The sequence below is a fragment of the Ursus maritimus genome, unplaced genomic scaffold (genome assembly GCF_017311325.1).
Source record: "Ursus maritimus isolate PB19 unplaced genomic scaffold, ASM1731132v1 scaffold_3, whole genome shotgun sequence".
Classification (NCBI taxonomy): domain Eukaryota; kingdom Metazoa; phylum Chordata; class Mammalia; order Carnivora; family Ursidae; genus Ursus; species Ursus maritimus.
Genome location: NW_024425563.1, coordinates 57602654 through 57629237, shown reverse-complemented (window position 1 = coordinate 57629237; position 26584 = coordinate 57602654). Strand labels below are relative to the sequence as shown.

Sequence of the window (26584 nt, the reverse complement as noted above, 5' to 3'; positions counted from 1 at the left end):
GGGTCCTGTAAACAGTGATTAAACACTGTATACCATTCTTCTAGGAGTAGTCTTTGATTTGGATTGATAAACAAAATCATGATACACAATAGATTTCACTCAGCACCAAGTTGGCTTAGCTTTAAGAAAAAAACACAGCAATGTTATCTGTCAAAGTTGTGGTTAGCAAAAATATTTCAATAGTAATTACATTTGTAATATGTTTAAATGAGGCATTCATAAATTTTATTAGTCAAAATATTGAAACCAATAAAACACCATTCACTAGCCAACATAACATTCATGATACTGTTATTGAAAATTATGAAAATATTTACTGTCAGTTTTGAATCTCTTTTCCATTGCAATCATTCCACGAAAGTGCCTCTGTACCTGAATCTGATGATATCATTATGGATCTCTGAATAATGTGCTTATTATTGGATCAAATTCTCCTGGAAGTCTTCCCAGAATTAGGTTGCAACTGTTCTGTAAGAAGACACATCTAGAAAAGCCAATTAGCCTGCCAGTCTCCATAGCATTTTTTAAAGCTGGTATTTAAGAGAGGCCTATGGCTACTTTGATTTTACAGATTTCACTAGGTGATAATTTCCCAGTCATCAGAATTAATGAAAATTCAGGAAATGTCAAACTTCAGGGAACATAAAACCTCACATAAAAACATTTTAGAAGGATCCAGTAACCTTCCAACATGACAAACCAGGCCTTTCTTTATACACATTAGAGCTGGAAGAGAAAGTAGAAGGTGAAGATAAGGGTGGTAGGCGAAGCTAGATCTAAAGGTTCTGGCAGATGTATTTTGATCTTCCACTGCCCCTGGACATGGATCACGTAATGAAGGAATCCTTCCCACACATTCTGTAAGAATGGAATATATGCTATACCTCTTGTAAGACGTAGTAACTGGAAAGGTGGATGGAGACACATACAAAGGAAGGAAGAGTAAAACTTGCCAACTTCACAGTCCAAGGTGATGTGGATGTCTATTCATGACTCTTCATAAGCCCTTATTCTAGAAGGTGCTGACCACTCTCCAGGGAATTCAGTTCTCACTGCATTATTTTTTAGAACCAGCATCTGTAAAGGTGATTGAAATAGTATATTAGAATATTCCCTATAAAAAGGAGAAGGAAAAATACCTCTGAATTATATAGATGGAACTTTTCCTTTCCCATAAGAAATGTGTGCCTCACTTAGCTAAAGACAGAAACATTCTCCTTTGTAGTCATTAGTTCTAAAGCTTTTTTTGAACTTTCCTAGATAAAGTATATATAACTTCCAAGGTCATCTCTGTGTGCCCAGGGTATTTCTTTGCATAGCCCCCACCTTTCTCTGGGCTTTCAATGAGAAAATAACAAATCCTGGGTACAGATAAGTGAAGGGCTTATAAGCAATGGTGCTTTGCATAGGTTACCTTTTGGAAGGCAATGCAGCCATTTGTGCCATTGTATGCATCCCTCAGTGAATTTAAAGATTTCTACTCCATGACGTATGGGTTTCAATAAATTGGCCCAATATCACTTTTCATCCACTTTTCACATGGCACTCAGGATCACAGCCGAAAACAGAAAGACTCTGAATCACCCCATGGGGGTGTCTCTTCTTTTTACTAGGGTTCTCTAGAAGCGCTTTCTCCATCCCTAATGAGCTTGTGCTTTTACCAACTAAACTTAAAATAGGTATTCTCCATACCCATTTCCTCCATATTTTGTTCTTGGTACAAAGTATTTTTTCTCTGCCTTTCATGTTAGGGGGAAAAATATATCTATCTATATATCTATATCTATATCTATATCTATCTCCTAATTGTGCCCTAGTGCATATATTAAAATGGAAAATAACAGATTAAATGTGTAAGAGGAAAAGTCAGCAGCCCACTAAGAGCCTAACACACACACATGCGCGCGTGCGTGCGCACACACACACACACACACACACACACACAAAGAGCAGGCAATTAAAAGGTCACAAAGGAAAAGAATATGGGTTTCTGGAAGGGGTTTAAATGTAAACAGCCCCCTGACTTTGGGTTCAAATAGAGAATGAATGGAAAGGTTGGACATATTTATTAAGGCAGACGATTTGAAAAATTAATCCTTGGCTAAACTAAAAAACATCCAAGGAAGGCAGTATTTGAATGTCTACCCTCAAGTCCAAGAGGAGGAATCTCCAGGGATTTTCTGGAGAGAAGAAACTCTATTACAACATTTTCCTGGCCTGAAAGCCTACTTAGGAGGAAGTGAACAGAACCCAGCCCCAAGGCCAAATTTCAGGCTCAAGTGGATGGACTGCCAGGACATCCTACACACCGGACAAAAGCAGTGAAGCCAAGACAACCCACATTCTCATGCTTTTAAAAACTGGGGAACCTCAAGGGGGTACTTGATTTATGTGGAATAACTAGCCTGCCCAAATACATTTTAGAAAGAAAACCTTTTCCAACACTCTCACCTGGGATTGAGGACTCTGGAAAACGGTGGTGGAAGAAGGAAATAGAGTAAATTGCTCCTTGGCTAATGCATTGAGACTCTTGGAAGAGAGCCTAAGGTTGGGAAAATAACAATAGCCAGCAGTTATTGAGCACTTACTGTGTGCCATGCCATAATAGCTTTACATGTAGAATCCCCTCCTATCCACACAAAATTCCTACAAGTCAATGCAATTATTACATCGGTCTTTATAGACGAGGAAGCTGGAGCCTAGATTGGCTATCTAATCAATGAACATACTATGAACGTGAAATGAACACCTAGTATAAAGCCAGGTTTGCCTGATTAAGGGTCTGCATTCTTAACAACCTATTGGGTTCAATAAATGAGCCACTGTAAGAAAGACAACCATGAGTTGGGAAGCAAACCTAAGATTCATATAATTTGTATGATTCTGTACTCAAATTCATGAATCTCATAATTAAAGAAGTCTCTCAAACAGACTTTCAAAGAAGACTGTTAGAATTTATCTGTAGAACAATAAGAGGTTAGAGAACAGACTGCTGCAGGGTACAATCTGCATATTTACTCAGGCTTTAAAATTTGGAACCTCAATGAATTGGTGCTAGTCCTTGGCCAACTTCTCTCAATCTAATTTATTGATCTTAAAATAATGAAAAGTAAAATAAATTTATTTATTTTTAAAAAGATTTTTTTATTTACTTGACACAGAGAGACAGCCAGCGAGAGAGGGAACACAAGCAGGGGGAGTGGGAGAGGAAGAAGCAGGCTCCCAGCGGAGGAGCCTGATGCGGGGCTCGATCCCAGAACGCCGGGATCACGCCCTGAGCCAAAGGCAGATGCTTAATGACCGAGCCACCCAGGCACCCCAAAATAATGAAAAGTAAAATTTAAAATTAAGCAATTAAAAGATGTTTCCTGTGCTATTGCTATATGCATTCATGGACATTCTATCTCTTAATCTAATGACCAACTCAGTGGTTAGCATAAAATATGCATTCAGTAAGTATTTTTAAAATAATGAGGTAGGTAGGCATTTCCCTCATTTTACAGATGTGACAACTGACACTCAAAGAAAACTTACCCATGACCGCAAGACTTCATGTAGGATTCAAATTTAGTTTTTCTAACTTCAAAACCCATACATTTGGTACAATATCGAAAGCCACAAAATTACAACATTATGTTGTTATAGAAATGAATAAAGTAGTGGAAAGGAGATTACACTTGTGCAGGGTCTTAAATAGTGAGCAAAACCTTTCATGGAACAAAATTAATTGTACATGGGAATGTGGAAGAGTGTGGAGGGAAATATTCTTGGCCACTGCTTCCAAATTTGTTCGTATCATAGTGCATATACTATTTTTATAGCACGCTGTGGGAAATGAGGAAGTAATTCTCAGCTGGAGGCAACTTCCCTGAGTGCTCTGGCCATTCCTGACTCTGACCAGCTACACTGTGAGTTGAAGGGGTCTATATCTTATCACAACTTTAATCCCATGGCCGCATACAAATATTTCAGATTTACCAATTGAGAAGCTTCGTTCTGGACATATAAAATAGCATGCAAAAATGTAGATACAAGGAAATGCATGAAATATTTTTGAAGCCTTGAGAAGTTCAGCTTGGTTTAGGAGATATGGTAGGAGATGGTACTAGAGAAGTTGTTCCAGAGTCTGGTTATAAAGTTTCTTAAATGCCATGTATTGGGATTGCAAAATTATAATAAATATGCAACACAAACAAAACCCAAAAAAACTCAAACCTAAAATTATGCAATAATGAAAAGAAGGATTTTCCTTTTTCAATTTTTTTCTTCAATATCCTTCTATTTGAAACTGTATTTATAACTCAGAATCTCTGAGATTCTTGCTGTGATGCAGTAATTGTATTAGACAAAACCTCCCTCTGAGATCAACTATTAGAGCTGAGCAAAATGAAACAAATAAAATAAAAAGGAACAACTGTTTAAAATTATTCTCCAATAACTAAGGCAATAAGAAATTGAGGAATCAAATTCCTGAAAAGAAAGGAAGTGCATTGAAATGAACCCTCCATTTGTCTCCACTTTTTCACCTTGACTGCCAATTCCTAGCCCTGAACATAGAAACTGATCACAAAGCAGCAGCCTAGAAACTGTTGGAAGACAAAGAATTGGACTTCAGCATTATCAGAAAAGGCATAATTTGAGGGACTCCTAATCAGGGGATTTCGGGAAAGCGACTCTGACAGTCTACATATAATTTCTGCCCTAAGGACTCACTGATTCTGAGACAGAGAAACTCTGAAACTCTTCTCGGAAGCTAAATACTTTAGCAGAGAGTTTGTAAATCTCATGATGCTAGAGAGACAAAAAGCAGTGTTCAGCTCCCCCAAGTAAGAATGATCCTATTCAAACACATAAGATTATTTCACATTGAGATTCCTGCAAGCATTGCATACAAGGAGTAAGAACCAACTAAAAATAGACCAGTTTTGCTTGGATGAAAGCAATCTGCCTATATTTAAATTGGATTGGAAAAACAAACACTAAATCTTCACGGACGATATCTAGAGCCTTTACAATTTTTTTCTACATATTTTCCAGCATTAAATAAAAACTGATGAAATATGTAAAAAAAAAGCAATCAAATAACTAGAATAAAGAGAAAACATAGATTCTTAAATAAACGAGATTAATGTATTTAATAAAATAGATGATGATTTGAAAAAGCTCACCAAATAGCAACATCATTTAAAACAGAAATCAAATATTATATAGATAATTGAAATTGAGAATTAAAAGATGGGTTTAATGGCAATTTAAGAACTGCAGAAGACAGGAGTAGTGATTGGATTATAGATTAGTAGAATATTCAGAATGAAGCATAAATAAAAGGATGGAAAATACACAAATCTAAGAAATATACAGATAAATATTAAAATTTTCGATATTGCTGATTATATGTTCTATATGGATTAATTACATTTATACTTTACTAGTTATAAACATTTAGAAAGTAAAAGTTGAAAGAGAAATTAATTTATAATAGCTTGAAAATCACAACGTACCTAGGAATAAATCTAATGAAAATTGGAATAGCTCTAGCAGTAATCCATAAAATATTATCAGAGAAATCAAAGAGAACTGTAATAAGTGGAAAAAAAAAAACCACTATGGCCAGAGACTGGAGGATTCAGTATTCTTAAAATGCCAGTTCTTTCTAAGTTGATCTGTAGTTTCAAAACAATTTCAGTTAAATTACCAACTTTTTTTTTTTAATTGACAGGCTAAAGCTAAATTTATATGAGAAGGCAAAGGGCCAAGAATAACCATGATAATCTTGAGAAAGAACAGATTTGGAAGATTTATATCATCAGTTATCGAGTTTTTAATAAATCTACTATAAGGAAAAATATGTGATATTGGTACATAGATACACAATTTGATAGACTAGAACATAGAATTCAGAAGCAAATCCATTCACATATATACATCCAATTACAACAAAATTGTTAAAATTCAGTAAATAAAGAATGATCCTTTGGTAAATAGTACTGGATCAACTGAATTTTTTATGGAAAAAGTGGTCATTTATTTCTACCTAAGACCTCATATACAAAATTCAGTCCCAATAGATTTCAGACATAAATGTGAAAAGCAAAAAGGTAAGGTTGTACAAGATCAAAAATATCAAGATGCCCATTTGGTATAAAATATTTTTTAAAGTGTTTTTTTTTTTTTAAGATCACAAAACACTATCCAGAAAGAAATGGTAGAATAGATTTGATTTTATTACAATTGAGAGAAAAACACACCATCAAAAGTGTAAAAAAGATGGGGTGCCTGGCTGGCTCAGTCAGTAGAGCATATGACTCTTGATCATGGGGTTGCAAGTTCAAGCTCTATGTTGGGTGTGAAGATTACTTGAAAAAAAAAAATAAAATCTTGAAAAAAAAAAAAGAGTAAAACGACAAGCCATAAAGTTTGAGAACACATTAGCAATATGTATATTTGGCAAAACACATGTATCCATAATATATGAAAAATGTCTAAAAGCAATAAGAAAAAGATAGCCCATTTAATTTTAATAATCAAAGGCTTGAACAGAAATTCCAAAAAGGAGGCTATTCAGATGTCCAATCCACATGTCCAAAGGTGCTCAAACTTATTAGTGATCAGAGAAATACGCATTAAAATCACAATGAGACAACATTAAGTGTTGGTGAGCTTGAGGGGCACTAAACCCCTGCACACCACTAGTGGTAATACATATTTTTATAACAATTTTGGTAAACTGACAATATCTATAAAGCTTTGTGTATCACACCTTACGACCCAACAACCCCACTCCTAGCTATGTAATCAAGAGTAACACATGCCATTGTATACTAATTCAAGGTGTGAGAATATTCATAGCAGTATTAGTCACAATAAAAAGCCAGACATAAATCTCCATTAATAATAATATTTGTACATTTGTACGATGGGATGATATACAGTAATAATAAAGAAAAACTCCACTGCTGTATGCAACAACTAGGTGAACCTCACTGACAGATGATTCAAAGAAGCCAGCCTTAAACAACACCTACATTAGGTGATGGGGATTAAGTCGTAAGGAGCGCTGGGTGTTGTATGGAAGTGTTGAACTGCTCTACTGTACACCTGAAATGGTATAACACTGTATATTAACCACACGGGGATTTAAAATAAAATAAATAATAAAAAAAGAATACCTATATCGTATAACTTCATTTATTTAAAGTTCAAAACTAGCAAAATGAATCTAGTTGATAGAAGTGAGGCTATTGGTTACCATTTGAAGGCATTTTAACTGTAGACTGTTAGGAGAGAGACTTTTGGATGGATGTTCTATATCTTCTGCATGTCCTATTTTTTCATCTGGTTGTTAGTTACATAAGTATGTTCCCTTTATAAAAATGTATTAAACTGTGCATTTCAAAAATGTATACTTTACTGTATGCAAGTTATATTTCAACAAATGAAAATATCTTTGTGTAAAATGTAAATAACCTCTCAATATTTTATTGTACAGCCATTTAAACCATTCCCTTTTGGTCATTGTACTGCCATCACTGTATAAGGTTATCCTGTCTTGGGTTTCAGCCACCTACTCACATCTCTCTCTCTCCCCTTTCTTGATCCTCACAGGCCATAAAAACCTGAAAAAATAAGTTCACTTCTTGGGCTCCTGTTTTTACATATGTAAAATATAAAGATTGGGTTACATTACTTCAAACTTTCGTTTTTTTTGAACCTTCCTTCATATCCCTGCAGCTCTAGTCTTCCTCATGCATAGTTTTCACTACTCCACTGAACAAATTCTGACAGTATCTTCATCAATAAATTTAAATTTTTTGCTTGTCTTGGAAGGCAAAATTTCTGCCTGTCCAATCTTATGTCCTATAGCTCCCAAGAACATTCCTTTCTCCTATCATATTTGTCCAGAATCTTCAATGCCCTATGAGTCCTACATATTAAATTCTGTTATATCTCCTTTTTCTCCCTCTCTCTTTGATGTCTGCTAGTTGTTCAAGTCCCCATTCAAGCCTTCTTTCTCCAACCAACATCATCCTACTATTTTTCCCTTCACTGATGTGCCCATTGTCAAATACTTTGCACACAGCATGTTGCAATCCTCTGCTATCCTACATTTGCCTTACCTGTGGCCCTTCTATTTTCCCAATGAGGAATCAGCTCTTTAAGGAGAGGAAGTATGGGTTTGCATGACATGCCACTACTTTGGCATGTGCAGTCTCCTGATGTAAAGCACTTCTTCCAGTTTTATTATCAGGGATGCCTGGGTGGCTCTGTGGGTTAAGCATCTACCTTCAGCTCAGGTCATGATCCTGGGACTCCTGGGATTGGCCTCTGGAACGGAGCCCTGCATGGGCTTCCTGCTCAGCGGGAAGTCTGGTTCTCCCTCTCTCTCTGCCCCTCCCCCCACTCCTGCTCCCTCCAGATCACTCTCTCTTTCAAATAAATACACAAAATCTTAAAAAAAAAAAGATATAATTGACATATAGCACTGTATAAGTTTAGAATGTACAACATAATGATTTGCCTTACGTATATTGTGAATGATTACCACAATAAGTTTAGTTAAGATCTATCATCTCATACAGATACAAAAAAATTCCAAGAAACAAAACAAAAGGCTCTAGGATCTGCTCTTAGGTTTCCTATAAACCATAGAGCAGTGTTAACTACAATCATCATGTTGCACATACACCTAGTTCTTATTTATCTTATAACTGGAAGTTTGTGCCTTTTAATCACCTTCCTCCAATTCCACCACCCCCATTTTATCGGTTTGTGATCGTGGGCTCTAATACAATGGCAGATTCTGAAGGCCAGGCTTCTAATTGCATTCTTGTTTATTTCCTCACAAATGGAGTTAAATCTTGCACAAAGAAAACTTTCAATATATACTTATTAACTGATTTTTTTCTGGTTCTTTCAAAGAAACAGGCCATTATAGTATTAAAACTAATACCATTCCTTTACTCCAATGCTTCCATGGCATCACACTCTGCATAAAATCCGAAGGACTTCATGGGCCACGAGGTGCGTGGGACCTAACCCTCACCTAATTCTCTGGCGCTCTTCCCCACCCCTGCTCATTCTCAGCCTTCAGCCTTATTCTTCCCCCAGGCCTAACTTTTCACTTATTTTAGATCTTTCTTCAAATGTTACCTCCTTAGAGAGATCTTATTTATCTTATCATGTCCTATGCAATATTTTCTTTTGTTTATCTCTGTGACTTTACCTACTCCTACCCCAAATGTAAACTACTCAAAGGAAGGACTTTGAGTTTCTTATTTTTTGTTTATCTCCAAGGCTTGCACATATAATGTGTTCAATAAATATGAACTGAATAAATATATAAAAAAATGAACAAGTAAACACTGACAATAATAATTGAAAAAAATTCTAATCCAAAGTATATGTTCAGAGTGGATTGAAAACATAAATTCAGATCCTAAGGGACAAAGTAATATATCAACTATATAAGAAGATAACACAACTTCATATTTGTGGGTATAATGAATAAAAATAGGGTGAATGTGAGTTGTGGACAAATTGTTCTTACAAAATGATAGGATAAATGATAGTGTTTTAAAACTTCTGAGTTTAGGCTAAGTCGAATACTGAGCTATACAGTAAATAATGAATAAAGCTGATTATCTATGTCTGATCTTATTATAAAAACCAGTGCATCTGGGAACCAGATGACTTTAGAATTACATTATAGACAAGAACTCTTTAATGCTTCAATATAGGTGGAGACAGGAATCATTATCCCATTTAGCAGACTTTAAAAGTTGAGGTAGTAAAACAAATGGTTTGTCTACTGTTTCAACATTTATTTGAGAGTGTCATGTTGGATTTGAGTTCATAGCCACGTGTTTGTTCCTGCATTTCCTGTATAATTTATTACATAATTTATGTTATGAACATAAATTTCAACATAGTGAGAGAAGCATCACACTGTGTACTCTACAATAGATTGCTCTTCTGTAATCATCCAATTATGGGTAACCAGAAAGGCAATGAATACAGCACTGGATATTAAATGTGGACATATCCCCTACTAATTTATTAAAAAAGTGAGGTTAGGAGTTGGTTCAGGTTCAAGAGTGGCTGGCTTATGGAAACACATGGATTCCAGCCCAAATTAGGATCTTAAAGGAAGTATAATACACTATGATACAGAGAAAGTGGGTTTGTGGTGGCAAAGTTGTAGCACATACCAATTTGGTGACTCCTGACAAATCACATATAAGCATTTTTTTTAAAAAATTCAAGATTTATAAATAATATTAGTGATATATAATCATTTTTCTTCTTGTGGGTTATTTTTCATAGATTTATCCCTTTATTTTTATTTTTTTATTCATGGATATTCAAAATTCCACTCTTTACCCCCCCCCCCACAAGGAAAGTTCCAGCCTCAGAGTTGTTAAAGTAAAAACAATTGTTGTTAAAATGGAAAATAGAGGCAATTTGTATCATTGGCCCACCACAGTTTGGCTCAGGTCTTCTAGTCTCTGCTCTTGTGAGAATGAAGCCAGACCACACACTGAGACTGAATTACAACACTTCAAAAAGAAGAAAAACACTAATGGAAAAAGTCGAATGGGTTTCCAAATAGGAGGTGGTAGACAGTGAAGAAACCTCTTAGCACAACTCTTAAAAGGGCTAAACTCTGAATCTGAGGCCCTGACATGCAATCATGAACTTGCATTCCCATTCTTCTGTGGCTGTAGGACAGGAAATGTCCATTCAACTGCACATTGTACTAGTCCCATCAGTTTGAGTGGAAATGCATTTTTAGAGCCTTTTATCCCAATCCCCACTTTCTGCAAATGGATCCTGTCATTTATGAAAATAAAAATGAGAGCTGAATGAACTATTTTCTTCCATAAAACTATTTCAGCAAGTGAATGAATAAATTAGGGAGTGAATCATCGGCAAGAAGACCTTAAGTTGTTAGTGACAGAGAAACATAACATACTCTCTTAGGCACAAAGCAACATCTAAATCCTAGAATCTAAGTACGAGTTGATAAACTGTGGGAAGGGGAGGGGTGAAGATGTGTTTCAGGGAAAACTCAGGAAAGGTACTGATTCCCTCTGGAATGTTCTCCATCTCTTATCTCTAGCCTAGGCACTTAGGATACAGTAGAGAACAGAAGAAAATACTATCCCTTCCTTCAGAAATACAAATCTAAATTTGAAAACAGCCTCACAGATCTAAGATTAGAATTGCTGTGAGTACCAGAACAAAGAGATACATGTTAACATGGGGGCACAGAAAATGTATGAATTGACTAGAAAAGCAGGGGAGGCTTTCCCAAAGAAATATGATGGAATTGACCTACACTGTCTGCAGATCAATCTCAGAATCATGAGGGAAGTTCATATCCTGAACACAGCCAGGCACAGAAGGGCTTCCCAACACTATCATCTGGTTAGACCTGGGAATGTTAGGGTCATTTGGCCAGACATATATGTTTCCATGGCTCTTTTACAAATATTATGCAAACTTCTCAAAATTTGGACCTCACTTGGCATTTAAGGAATCCTTTGGGGAACAGCACAAATAGGAGCTTTGGAGATGGTTTAAATCTAATCAGAAGAAATAAAAGGGGAAAATAGAGGAAAGAAGCAATAGGGAAGAAAATGGACATTTTTAAGTGCCAAGTAGAAACTAGATGCAGAATATAAGTTATCTCATTTAATTTCCCCCCAATACTATGGCCATTCAGAATAGTTATCTCCATTTGATAGAAGTGGAAACTGAGGCTTCCAGGAATTGAGTAATTTACTGACTATGACAAATCTAGCTAATTTGCTAGGATTTGAACACAGGACTCTCGCTTCAGACCCATGCTCTTATTTTTTTTTTTTTTTCATTTACAGTGTTTCTTCTCTAGAGAAATCTTACTAGGCCTTAGGAGTAGACAGGTTGTGTCCATCCAAGCTCTGCTTTTAATCCAATTTAAATAAAAGAGAATGCTCCTGAGAATTCAACCCAATTGCATTATTATCCCAAGACAGAAATTCCAGAGAGTTCTGCCTTAACTCGTAGTGTCATTGATAACCATCATTTCTGTCAACCTAGTCATACCCTGAACTTACTCCTGTTAAAATAGATTGCGTCCTTCCCTAACTGCAGAGACAGGCTCATAACCCAGGCTGGAATAATAATGCCTTTCTCGCTTCCAGTCATAGTGTTTGTCAGTGCAGCACACATTATAGCTTGGTTTACCCAGTGCTCAACTATAATCCTTCGCCTCCATCACAGAGGTTGGAAAAGATAAAATAATCCATTTCCCAGATCCCATGTGGCTAAGAGTGGCCATGTGGCCCTTTTCTGGTCAATGAGATGTAAGTTTGCTGAATAGTACTTCTGGGATAGGTTTTGCTTCCATGATAAGAATGAACAGACACAGTTGGCTTGTCTTTTTGCCAGTTCTCTTTCCAGCTGAAATTCAGATGTAGTACCTACAGATGCAGTACCCATTCAGTAACCGTAATGCAGTAAGCATGAGGACATAGCCAACAGCAAAGATGTTGGAACAGAAAAATGGAAAGAGCTTGGATTTCGAGCTACTCTGCTGTTTCCCTTAGTTTTGCTATTGGAGGAAAAATAATCTTCCAATTGTTTAAGCCACTATAATGAAGCCACTATTACCTTCTGTTTTACTAACAAAGCACTCCTGAGAGATAAAGTCAGAGTCACATATATAAAGAAGCCAGGATGGGGCACCTGGGTGGCTCAGTTGGTTAAGTGTCTGCCTGCCACTCAGGTCATGATGGGGTCCTGGCATGGAGTCCCACATGGGGCTCCCTGCTCAGCGAGGAGCCTGCTTCTCCCTCTCCTGTTAGCCCCGCTTGTGCTCTCTCTCCCTCTCTCTTTCTGTTACATCTATCTATCTATCTATCTATCTATCTATCTATCATCTATCTATCTATCTATCTATCTATCTATCTATCTTAAAAAAAAAAAAAAAAAGAAGCCAGGCCAATTAAAATCCTTTCTCAAGGTTTTTTTCACTTGAGCTAGAAAGGTGATACTCTTTTTAATGTTTTATCTGAAGAAAGTGGTCCCATTCCTTGCAGTTGTGGCCACCCACAGAAACAGGTGCACCTTCAACAAAATTTAGTGTGGATTTTAGACTGATGATGCTCCATATACACCAAGAGGATATGAAAGGATTAGAGATAAATCAGACAAAAGATATACTCTACCTGTTCAAAAACTATAAAATAGTACTGGAAACAAAGAAGACCTAAATAAATGAAGAGACCTACATTGAACAGTGGTTGGAGAACTCATATTATAATATGTAAATTTTCCTCACATTAATTTATAGATTCAAAAACGTTACAACCAAAATCTCAGGAGGCTATTTTTGTGAAAAGTGTCAAACTGATTAAAAAATTTATATGGAAATGATCTAGAATAGCCAAAACAACTTTTGAAAAGAATGAAATAGTTGGAGGACTAACGCTTGATTTCAAGGCTTTTTAAAGTTATACTAATCAAGACAGTATGGCACTGGCATCAAAATAAGCAAATAGATTAACTAAATATAATATGGAGTCCAGAGGTAGAACCACACGTACAGGGACAATTGATTTTTGGCAAATATGCAAAAGCAAGTCAATGGGAAAAGGAAACACAAGTGGTGCTGGAATATTGGCTATCATTATGCAAAATGTAAATGTCGTTCCGTATGTTGCCTCACATATATGAATTAACACTATATGGATCATGGACCTGGATGTGGACCCAAAAATATAGAATCATATATGAGAAGAAAACAGAAGAGATTTATGACGTAGGGTTAGGCGAAGATGTCTTAGATATGACACTGCTATATCGGATGGCTAATAGTATTTCATTGTGATTTTAATTTTCATTTCCCTAATGACTTATGAGGTTCAGTATCTTTTCTTGGGCTTGTTATTTTTAGAAATTCTGTGAAGTGTCTGTTCAAATCCTCAGTCCATTTTTAATGTTTCATTTTGTCTTATTGAGTTATATGTTATTTATTCTAGATTCAAGACATTTATCAGATCATTGTTTTGCAAATATTTTTTTCCAGCATGTGGCTTGCCTTTTCATTTTTTAAAATAGTGTTCTTCTAAAAGTAAAAGCTTTTACTTTGATATTCTTCGGTGATTTTTTTTTCTCTAAGATTGGCTTTACATATCCTAAGAAATCTTTGCTTAACCCAAGATTATGATTTTCTACTATGCTTTCAGAAGTTGTAGAGTTTCACCTCTCAGATCTAGGTCTCTATTCTTTTTGAAGGGTGAAGTAAGGGTTCAGGTTTATTTATTTATGTAATCTGCATGGATATTCAGTTGTTTCAGCACTTGTTGTTGAAAAGTCTGTCCTTCAACTTTTGACTTATTTTAATACTTTGACATACATTAATTGTTTATATATGTATGTCTAGACTTCCTCTTCTGTTTCACTGATCTATTTGGATATCCTTAATACCAATACCACAGTAACTGGATTATTGTAGCTTTATTAAATTCTTGAATTCTGGGAATATGTTAACTTGAGCTATTATACCTATTTCAAATTTGATCAGCATCCTCTGTGTCCTTTGAATTGCCGTGTAAGTTTTAGAGCAGCTTGTACAGTCTTTCTAAAGAAAAGACTCTCCCTTTACACAGTTCCCTTTCCTTTCTTATTCTGACTCAGATTCCAGCCACCTTGTCTTCCCCAAACTCCAATGTCTGTCTTTAAATCCACAACTCCATGACGCTACCGGCTTCTTTTGGACTCATCCTCCCTTCCCTGCGGCCTGGAAATTGCTTCCAGGAAGTTCACTGGAGCATTTATAGGACTGACCTTGTTTGTTTCCCTTCTCTCAGTGATCCCAGGCCTCTGCCCTTGTCTGGAAATAGTTGTTGCAAATATTTTGTCCAGTTTGATGTTTACATTGAGAAACCAATGCCTGTGGCAGTTAATCCTTCCTGGGCAGAAGCAGAATTCCTGACAGGCGTTTTAATTGTAGTCCTTCTAGTTGATGTGCGGTGTGTCTTATGGTGTTTTTAATGACTCATGATTTTGAGCAACTTGTCATGGGCTTCTCAGTCTTTCATATACCTTTACTTACGAAAACCTTATCAAATATATTGTTCATTGAAATGAGGTTGTTTGTTTTAAGTTGTAGGAATTCTCATATATTCTAGAAACCAGTCCTTTATCAGAAATATGTATTATGGGGGCACCTGGGTGGCTCAGTTGGTTAATCATCCGGCTCTTGGTTTTAGCTCAGGTCATGATCTCAGAGTGGTGAGATCAAACTCTGGGTGGGGCTCTGTGCTCAGTGTGAAGTAGGCTCAAAATTCTCTCTCCCTCATCCTCCCTCTCTGCACCTCCCCCCAGCTTGTGTGCATGTGTTTGTATTCTCTCTCTAAAATAAGTAATAAAATAAATAAATAAAATCTTAAAAAAAAAAAAAAGAAATATGTATTGTGAATATTTTCTCCAGGTCTTTGATTTTCTTTCTTCTCTCCTCTCCTCTCCTCTCTTCCCCTCCCCTCCCCTTTTCTTTCTTTCTTTCTTTCTTTCTTTCTTTCTTTCTTTCTTTCTTTCTTTCTTTCCTTCTTTCTTTCAGATTTATTTATTTATTAGAGAGAGAGAGACAGGGAGAGAGAGTGCAGGGGGAGGGGCAGAGGGAGAGGGAGACAAGCTGACTCTCCACTGAGGCGGGATCCCAATTGGGGGCTTGATCCCAGGACCCTGAGATCATGACCTGAGCCAAAATCAAGACTGGGACTGAACCACCCAGGCATCCCTCCAGGTCTGTGTCTTTCTTATTCATGTCTTTGTAGGGCATAATTTTTACTTTTAATAAAGTCCAATTATTGATTTTTTTCTTTTAGGAGTCATACTATTTGACCTTTGCCTACTGAAGGTCAGAGATTTTCTTCTTATTTTTTTCTAACACTTATAGTTTTAGCATCTACACTATGTCTAGGATCCACCTAAAATTAATTTTGCATGTATAGTGTAAGGTAAGGATTGAGGTGTATATTTTTACAAATGGATATCTAGTTGTACCAGCACTATTTGTTGGAAAGAAAATCTTTTCCCATTTAACTACCTTGGCATATTTATTAACATTGATTAACCATGTATATGTGTGTGTTCATTTGGGGGCACTCTATTTTTTCTTCCTTTATTTATATATTTATTTATATTTGAAATCATGTAGAATAAGTCCTCCAACTTTTTTCTTTTATAAAATTATGGTTTGATAAGAAATACACAGGATCAAACCGAAAGTCATGTTCAATGACCAACAAGGAAAAATTTGAGAAAAAATTAAATAATCATAATATTGAATTTTAATCCACAAAATAGAATAAATATTTATACATTCACACTAATATAAATAAATGATTTTTAAAAATAAATATATGGGGGAGAAAGAACTCTTCCATTCAGTAGATTTCTAAATAACAAATACATAAGGAGTGAGGGAAATTCTATGTTTCACTACAGATGCGTGTTGAATTGTTTCATCTATGAAGGTAGTCACGTAGTATTCTTTTAATTTGTGAATGTGCTGAATTAAATTGATTATAAGTGTTAAAATCAATAATACATATTATTATATTACTGGTTCTAGGTAACATTTTCCCATTTCTTCATATGTCTACTCATTTTTACTGGATGTTGGACATTTGTTAATTTTATATTGTTGAGTAACATAGTTCTAAAATTCTTTTAAAGGCTGTTGGATTTTGGTCTGGCATATAGTTAAGTTACTTATTTTGAGGCTTGCTTTCAAATGCTATTAGTGCAAGTCCAGGGTAGTTTTTATTCTAGGGAGGTTTTTTTGTTGTTGTTCTTCCTGTGGTCCTACTCTTAGGTCCTTCTACCTCCCCTGAATGTCCTCACTATTCAGTGTAATTCCTCTATTCTGGCTGGCTCGAATTGAAAAGTCTCCCAGAATTGTGCAAACTCTACATATTTTTTGTTACACGTCTCTGGTCTTTCTTTTCCTGGGCCAGTGGATTTTTTTCTATGCATGGGGAACTTAGAATTCAGCAACAGATTCCAGGGTATTCTATGCAGATTTCTGGGACTATTTCCCTGTATGGCTGTCTTCTTTTATTATATTACTCTCCTCAGTTTCCAGTTGCCTCCACCTCCCTGAAATTTGATATCTGCCTCTTTAAATAGAGCACCATTCTGTAGTTGGGATTCTCCTCCCTGTACCATGGGCTAGAAAGTGCCTCTAGAGAGAAAGCCACAAAGATGACATAACTCACCACATTTGTTGACCTTCTCTGAATATCAAGATAATAGTCCTGGAATGATGGTTGTCCAATATCTGCAAACAGTTGTTTCAAATATTTTGTCCAGTTTCCTAGTTGTTTATGGCAGGAAGATAAGTCTCATCTTGGTTTTCCTGGGAAGCATATTGTTTTCTTTAGTTTTTAGTGATAATTTATATGTTGAAAGATTACCAATATGATTTACCAAAAAAAGCTATTTTCTTTTTTGTCTGTTCTTTTAGGACTATACTAGATTCTCATCTAATTGCAAGGATTAATATGTGAGAAATACTATGCTTGATTAAATGGTGCTCCTTAAACATTTTTGCTTTAATACCTTCTAAAATAATTTTGTGAAAGTATATATAATATATACATATATTTGCACATTCTCAAGTTAACATGTAAATATGCTTTCAAATGTTCAAATACTTTTTTGTGAGAGATATAATATCTAGTATATTGTAAAAATTGACATTAAAGCAATCTCCCCACTATTTTAAATGTTTAATATCTTAATAAATGTCATGGCTATTTGATGTCATCTATAATCCGTATTTTATTGGCTTCTGTATTATACTTCTCTGCCACAATAATAGGCATTGAAATCACAAGTTGTTTCTTCTTCATTTACTAGAACACAAAGTTCAAAATTTCAAAAAGTGTTTTCTTCTACATATTATTGTGATTATTGTTATTATTTTAAATATCAACCCTAGAAGCATATATTACACATTTTGTTAGGTAATTATTAAACTTTTAAATTGAAGATTTTCATGAAATGCATTTCATAATGAGATGGATAGGGCCTTTTCCTTTTCTTTCTTTTTTCTTTTTTTAGTTAGTTCATCCTTGTATCCTTAGATGAATATGTTTTATTGCTAGAATAAGATAGGTTTCAACACCTATTAGCTATCCACTTTTCATTTTTATAGATCTAAGCCCTAAGGAATAATGTACTCATAAATAAGAAAAATGGAATGAAGGGAGTTTTATTTTCCTCATGTCATTCAATTCCTTGTAAACCCTCTGAGTTACATGCCAAAAATGACATGGTGATTTATCATTAAAAGCTATTTTTGATGATTCATACATCAATGACAGGCTACTCCAATGTTACTTATTTCAAAGAATCTGAAGCCAACTGATGTACAAAATAAAAGTGTTAATCATTTTCATTAATATCATAATACAACATTTAGAATATTTTGAATTATTCCTTTTTCTAGCTCTCCGAAGTTTTGAACACCATGGGTTATGAATAAAAGAAAGATTCAAACTTTCTTCATAAAGCAGAAAAATAGTTATCAATTTGTTGGCTATAGGCACTTTCTTAGGTAGTTGACTCTTAAGGAAAGAACGTAGATAGAAATTAAAGATCTGGAAATTTGCCGTGTTTTTTAAGCTATCCATGTCCATGTATTTCTTGGAAAATCTTTGTGTACCCTGGGGTCACTGGTCCAGGTTGGAGGATCACAGCCATAGAAGACTGCTCGTGGCTATATACTGTGCCTAGTTCTAGTCATTGTGCAATATAGAGTATAAGATGTAAAATTCTGTTTTCTGTAAAACAACACTTAATTTGGAAATACAAGATTACATACTTAACCTCTATATAAATACACTACTCTGTTTTTACATAAGAGGCAAATGAACCTCAGAATGGTGAGGTAATATGTCCAGTTTCACAGGTACTAGTAAGGTGGTGGACTTGGAACTCAAACCTGGACTCCTGTTATCCCAAAGTCCACATTCCTTTTACAAGTACTACCTTCAAAATGACCAGAAAAATAATAAAATTTAACCAACTCCATAAAAAGAAGCTACTAGGTAAATATCTCTCCTTCAGAAGTCTTCATAAAGAAAGAGAAAGCGGGGGGAAATGGCCTTGAAGAATGAGGATATATATAGGTAAAAACAAAGAGTCAGGTAAGCTGGGGAATAGTACAAAGCAGTCGAGAATATGTAAGGTACATTGTAAGTGAAAGGGGAAACAAAAGCTAGTGAGTCTACTTGGAAAACAGAAAGTTATAAGTTGCTTTGGAGTCAGGCATGGAAAAATCTTAAAATGATGATTCTATCCTTGAGAATTAGGAGTCACTGATGAGTTTTGAACTGGGGACATGGTAAAAGTCATGTTTGAGGAAGAATTATCCAGTAGCAGCCTCAGCATAGTTTGAAAATGGCTTTGACAAGACTACCTAAGTAAGCTGTTGTAATAATCCAGATGTGAGTTTATAATGGAATAGACTACAGTGTTAGCTGTGGGAATGTAAAGGAGAAAACGAATACCAGAGACAGTATGAAGAAGGAAATCACAGGCTGGGGTAGATAATTCATGTGGGGAATAGTGAAATATCAGGCAAGAACGACTGCCTTGGGTTGCACAGAGCTCTTAACGCAAGCCCAGGGTCTTGGATATTATAGGCAGTGAAGAGCCAAGAATGTTTTTGAGCATGAGAGTAAGAATGTTTGAAGAATATTAATAGTGAAATAAATATCTTATCTCATTCTGTAGCAAAAACACTAGGTTATAATTATAAAAACCTAAAGATCTGAAGTCTTAAGTCCATAAATTAGGAATTCTGTTCCTCAAGGATAATGTGAAGTTACTTATTTGTCATACTAGATTACAGCCAGATTAGCTTGTTCCTACTTTATAATGTTTAAAAGAAAGTTAAAGTAGAAATTTAGTGAGATTTTTGGATTGTCTGGAATTGGCTTCTCTCAGGAGACAAAGAGGATGTACACAATGTGGGACAGAGACAGCCTCTCCAGACAGTGAAGGTTGTTTAAAGAAGGGCTGCTATTCCCACCATCACCACACACCATGCCTAGGAGGGCTGGCTGCTGGTGATAGTCCTTACCACCAGGAACAGAGGCTGACAAGAGTATTGGAAGAGAATTGGAAGTATATCTCGCAGGTCAGGGAAAGTACAAGAGGAGACTTTCAGCAAGATTTGGAAAGAATTTATCTATAAGTCTCATGAGAGAATCAGAATTTCAAGGAAGGGTGGTCCTGGAAAGATTGTACAAGACTGTCTGCCTTCTTCAGTGTCCATTTGACTTAGAAAATTCAAGCTAAGCATATGGACTGCTTTCTCTTTCCCTCTCCCACCCCTTCTCACCCTCACTCATTCTCTCTCTCTCTCTTTTTCATCCAGTTCCTTTCCCCCCAACTACAAACGTACAGTCTGAAGACTGGCTAATCCTCTCCAGAAGCAGATACCTAACATGAATGGCATAGTAGTCTCCTCACAAAATTGGAGGGAGGGAGCACATTATTCACCTCCTACACCCTAGAGAAAGGAAGGAACTGTTGAAAATTCCCCACTGATCCAATGAATCATTACTTCACTGATTTTTTCCTCTTTCTACTCCTACCCCCTACCCATGTGGGGGAGGTAGTGATGAAGGTTGTTTGGGAGTAGCAGAGCTAATTTGATTATCTTCCTAAGAAGGTTGTAAAGAGATATGATCCCTAAAATTGTAATGCTTTTTTAAATTTCCGGTGACTTTTTATTTAGGTTTAATTTCAAACTTTCTGAAAACTTTAAAGAATATCAGAAGAAAACTCCACCTGTTCACATTTACCATTATGTTTTGCATTTTATTTCATCATTCTTCCTATCTATCTACCTACCTACCTACCTACCTACCTACCTCATCTATCATCTGAAAGTTGGAGACAGTGAATCCCTTTACCCATAAATACTACACTGGGTATTTTTTAAGACCTCTGGTTCTTTTTGGAATGTTTCAGGACCAGCAATTTGTCCCTAATTTTCCATTCTAGTGACAAAATCCAGAGCAACTAAAAAGTACCACTTAATATTCTATTATAAAAAGCATTCCGTGAAACATAGTTTCCTAGAAAGCAAACTGATAAATATTAACAGGACACAGATTCATCATCATTATATAATAACAACTGCTTATTAGGATTTCAAAATACACTCAACAAAATTAGTCATTTTATATATAATTTACTGTTCTCATCATGCTTTTAAAATCATGCTATTCTTCACAATAAACTTATAATGTAGCTTCTATTTGAAAAAAATAGCCACAAAATATTAATTAGCTAAGGAAACCTAGAAACTCTTAGTAGTTAATATTTGACTAATTATTAATGTATGTCCCTTTATATCAGAAAGGATGAATGTTATAATCTGTTAAGACAAAGGAATGTTATATCCTATTATGACATCAAGTGCTAAGAACATGCACAAATTGTAGAAGACTGTACAAAATAGACCTTTAAGCTCTTATTAAAAAAGCTTAGGGCAGGGAGTTTGGGTGGCTTTGATTTTATATTACCTTTACTTTATTCTACCCTTCTTCAGGGGGTAGCAGAGTAGTTCATTATTCTTGACCTTAGAGTTGACTACTTATTCAATTCTCTCCTGATGGCCTTATGTTCCTTTTCATTCCTTTCTTCTGTAGTTTTTCTTTTCCTACTCAGGGAAGGCCTGAAGGTCTTTGGTTCTAGCTAGGATAGGAGAAGAAAGAACAATACAGGGTCAAATAGCTACAAAATTATTAGATCTTTTAAATAGCCTAGGGTAAATCCTTCTTAGAATAACTTTAATCCTTCCAGTTCTTTTCTCACCTTTAAGTGTCATTAATGTAAGAAATAAAATGGTTCATTTAGCATCTTCTATGTACCATGAACTGCTCTGTTATTTTATGCAAAATGCAATTTAATCTTTAAAATCATGCTCCGAGGAGCAATGTAATCAATAACCAAGAAAAGATTTCTATTCAAAAATCTGTGACTAGGTCCACTAAAAAATTGTTTGAGCTGATTAATGAATTCAGCAAAGTCACAGGGTACAAAATCAACATACAGAAATCTGTTGCATTTCTAAACACCAATTATGAAACAGGAGAAAAAGAAATCAAGGAATTGGTCCAATTTATAATTGTACCAAAAACCATAAGATACCTAGGAATAAATCTAACCAAAGAGGTAAAGATCTGTACTCTGAAAATTACAGAATACTGATGAAAAAAACTGAGGATGACACAAAGAATGGAAAAAACATTCCATGTTCATGGATTGGAAGAACAAATATTGTTAAAATGTCTATACTGACCAAAGCAATATATACATTTAATACAATCCCTATCAAAATACCACTAGCATTTTTCACAGAGCTAGAACAAACAAACCTAAAATTTGTATGGAACCACAAAAGACCCTGAATAGCAAAAAAGTCTTGAAAAAGAAAAGCAAACTTGGAGGCATCACAATTCCAGACTTCAAGCTATATTACAAAGCTGTGGTCATCAAGGCAGTATAGTATTGACACTAACACAGACACATAGATCAATGGAACAGAGCAGAAAATCCAGAAATGGACCCACAACTACATGGTCAACTAATCTTTGACAAAGCAGGAAAGAATGTCCAATGGAAAAAAAGACAATCTCTTCAACAAATGGTTTCAGGAAAACTGGACAGCTACCTGCAAAAGAATGAAACTGGACCACTTTCTTACACCATACACAAAAATAAATTCAAAATGGATGAAAGACCTAAATGTGAGACAAGAAACCATCAAAATCCAGGAGTAAAACACAGGTAGTAACCTCTTTGACATTGGTCATAGCAATGTCTTACTAGACACATCTCCAGAGGCAAGGGAAACAAAAGCAAAAATAAACCACCGGTACTTCATCAAGATAAAATTTTCTGCACTGTGAAGGAAAGAATCAACAAAATTAAAAGGCAACCTACAGAATGGAAGTGACATATCTAATAAAAAGCTAGTATCTAAAATCTATAAAGAACTTATCAAACTCAACACCCAAAAACCAAATAATCCAGTTAAGAAATGGGCAGAAGACATGAATAGACATTTTTCCAAAGACATCCAGATGGCCAACAGACACATGAAAAGATGCTCAATACCACTCATCATGAGGGAAATACAAATCCAAACTACAATGAACTATTACCTCACAGTGTCAGAATGGCTAAACTAACAACACGAAACAACAGATGTTGGCGAGGATGCCAAGAAAGGGGAGCCCTCTTATGTTGTTGGTGGGAATACAAACTAAAGCAGCCACTCTGGAAAACAGAATGGAGGTTCCTCAAAAAGTTAAAAATAGAACTACCCTGTGACCCAGCAATTGCACTTCTAGGTATTTACCCAAAGGATATAAAAACACTGATCGGAAGGGACACATGCAGCCTAATATTTATAGCAGCATTATATATAGAGATCTATATAATTCTATATATATAATTATATATATAATTCTTTTTTATGGCTGAGTGATAGTCCATATATACTCAACCATAAAAAAAGAATGAAATCTTACCATTTGCAATGACATGGATGGAACTAGAGTCTATTACGCTAAGTGAAATAAGTCAGTCAGAGAAAGACAACCACCATATGATTTTACTCATATGTGGATTAGGGGAAGGGGGAAAATAAGAGAGGGAAGTAAACCATGCAAAACTATAGAGTGTTAACTATAGAGAACAAATTGAGGGTTGGTGGAGGGGAGGTAGGTGGGGGATGGGCTGAGTGGGTGATGTGTATTAAGGAGTGTACTTGTTGTGATGAGCACTAGGTGTTATACGTAAGTGATGAATCATGAAATTCTACTCCTGAAACCAATATTACACTATAAGCTAACTAAAATTTAAATAAAAACTTAAAAATATCTGTGACTAGAATATAAATATTATAGATTAGGATATAAGAGATTAGAATACAAAACATAATAAGGTAATAGAATATAAATAATATAAAATAATTAATAAAACAGAATGATTCTCTATTGGGGGTCCATCTTATAAAATACTCATTTTTTTTTCCTATTACTATTTCATATGACTTTGAGAAAAAATTCCTCAGAAGTTGAGATGCTTTTCATTCTTGACTCTCACTCTGTATCTTCTCTTTCTGCTGCCCGGAACAGGTAGTATGGCTGGAGCTCCAGCAACCATCTTGAATCATAAAGTCATACTGAGACTGGAAATCTTGTGTTAAACATGGCAAGGCAAGGGAAAAAAGATCCTTGGTCCTTGATACATTGTGAAACTTCCATATCATCCTCACTCTGCCTACCTTCAGAATGTTTTTATATGAGATAGAAATACAATTCTCTCTTTTATAAGCCACTTTAATATCACATTTGGTTTTTCTCTTATATAGAAATTAAACCAGGCTCCTAACTGTAAGTACATAAATATGCTATATATTTAGGTGCTTGTACCTTGTTTCAGCATAAGCTCTACAGAGACATTAATGGCTATTAAACAGGGTAGAATGGGATCCAATTTTTTTGTTTCAGATTGTTCTGACTACAATTTGAGGGTAAATAGAAAAAAAGAACAATACTGGAGGCAAACACCATATTGGAGATGGTTATAATCATCTAAGAAAAAGATGACTTCAGTCAATCTAGGAAAATTGTGGTTGGGATGGGGGGAAAATGAAGAGAATAAATACTTCAGATATAAAACTGTCAAGACTAAAAGATTGATTGGAAGTGGGATGATGGGGAGGGAATGGGCAAGTACGAGAAACTCTCCAGTTTGTAAAACTGGTGGTGCAACCATTAGCGTTAGTGAACACTGAGAGGAGAAATGTCAGTGGGAAAGTTCAACTTTGCACATCTTGAGCTTGAGTTATTTATGTGAGATCCAAATGGACATGTGCAGGATGCAGCTGGATAAAAAGACTTGTTGTTGCTTACCAGAGGAATTCTGGTGTGTGTGTGTGTTGTGTTGTGTGCTAAGAAAGAATATTATCAACCAGAGAGAGGATAGAGTGGAGAAATTAGTGAAGAGATAATAAAGTTCTGGGGAACCTCAAAATTTAGGGTTTGGTGGAAGAAAACAGGTGTCCAAAGGAGACAGATAAGAAAAAGGGAGTGAGGAACAAAGATATTCAAGAATCATTCCAAGAAATGTCATTTGAAGATAGAGTGAATACTAGAATGTGCTCGGTGGAGCAGACTACCACTGGAAGGGGCAATGAGGAAGTCATTACTGTAAATGGGAATGATGTGGGTTGAGTTGCTTGGTTCTGGAAATACTACAGGAAGTTAGGAGTGAATGGTTAAGTGATGATAGTTGACTATTCTTTAGAGAAGCTCAGATGGAAAGTAAAAGGCAACATTCAGTAATATTGACAGCAAAATTTGATAAGAAAATGGTGAGAGCTGAAAAAAAAATAAGAGGATTAAAGTGTCATTATCAAATAATTGACTAAGAAGTTTAGAGTTAACACCTGTACCAAAATGATGATAGCACATCCTAGGTCCTGAGAAATTTTATCTTGGCTTTAATTGTTCTAAAGAGGGAGCAGTAACTAAATACAAATTTCAAGTTCTGTCTAGTAATCGTTGAAGTTATATAGACAGAAAATAATAAATAAGTTACTTCGGCTGGATTCTGATATCACCCAAAAATTAATGAATTAAATCAAGAAGACACTGAAGCAAACGATTGGCCCACTAATACATTACCAGACTTCTGCTGGCAGTTAGGAAAATGATGCTCCCATCACATCTGTACTTTCTCAGTCAGCATACAGATCTGGGAACAGACTCTAAATTAGTTACCGTGAAGCTAGTAAGTTCATGCAAATGTTGTAACTCACGTTTTTGAATTTCACCATTTCCCAAAGCAAGTTGACCCAATGATCTATATTTGGTGGTGATTTTTATTCCCAGATGTTGAAAACAGCTTCTTTGCTGGCAATAGGTCCTTGAGGATGCATTTTCCCTTAGCTTTAAATAGCATACTTTAGGGAATTGGTATTACCCAAGATATAAAAAGATTAATAAGGATTTAAAATTGAATAACTCTAGTAATTCCTTTAATGGATGTGCATACAAACTGTTTCCTTGGTTAATATCATAACGGCTTATTTATCACCACATTCCTAAGAGATAACTCTCTTAAGTTTGTGACCATAGGGCTTCAGTCATCATGCGGCGCTGAGGCCACACGCCTTATTTCTTGGCACAACACAAACAACCTTGCATAAGTCAATGTGTGAGACTTTGGAGAGCCTATCCTCTTCGATCCCCTGTGTAAAGTTTCTTTTTAAAGACATCTGAATTTTATCTGTGTCTTTCTGGCTTTCATTGAGAATGTTTATTCAATTCAATGTGAGAGAATTGAACTCTCGACAAGGAGCATGATGAATTTTCTAATTCAAACTGGGTACCAAGAGGTGGCCTGTCATCATTTTCCTTTTGTTGCACTGAAAAAAAAAAAAAAAAAAGCAAATGAGTCTCCTTGAGAGCAGTTCCCACTTCTGTTTCAAGTTTCCCCA

At 35.5% G+C, this 26584-nt stretch overlaps 1 long non-coding RNA gene across 1 annotated transcript; it reads right to left on the bottom strand.

Moving 5' to 3' along the window:
• On the bottom strand, positions 1-26511 carry LOC103658835. Its single transcript, XR_567288.1, has 4 exons — positions 25904-26511; positions 21594-21765; positions 17268-17407; positions 1-1077 (listed from the first exon to the last, which is right to left on the bottom strand). It is a non-coding gene; the product is annotated as an uncharacterized LOC103658835 (long non-coding RNA).
• Positions 26512-26584: the final 73 nt, after the last annotated feature.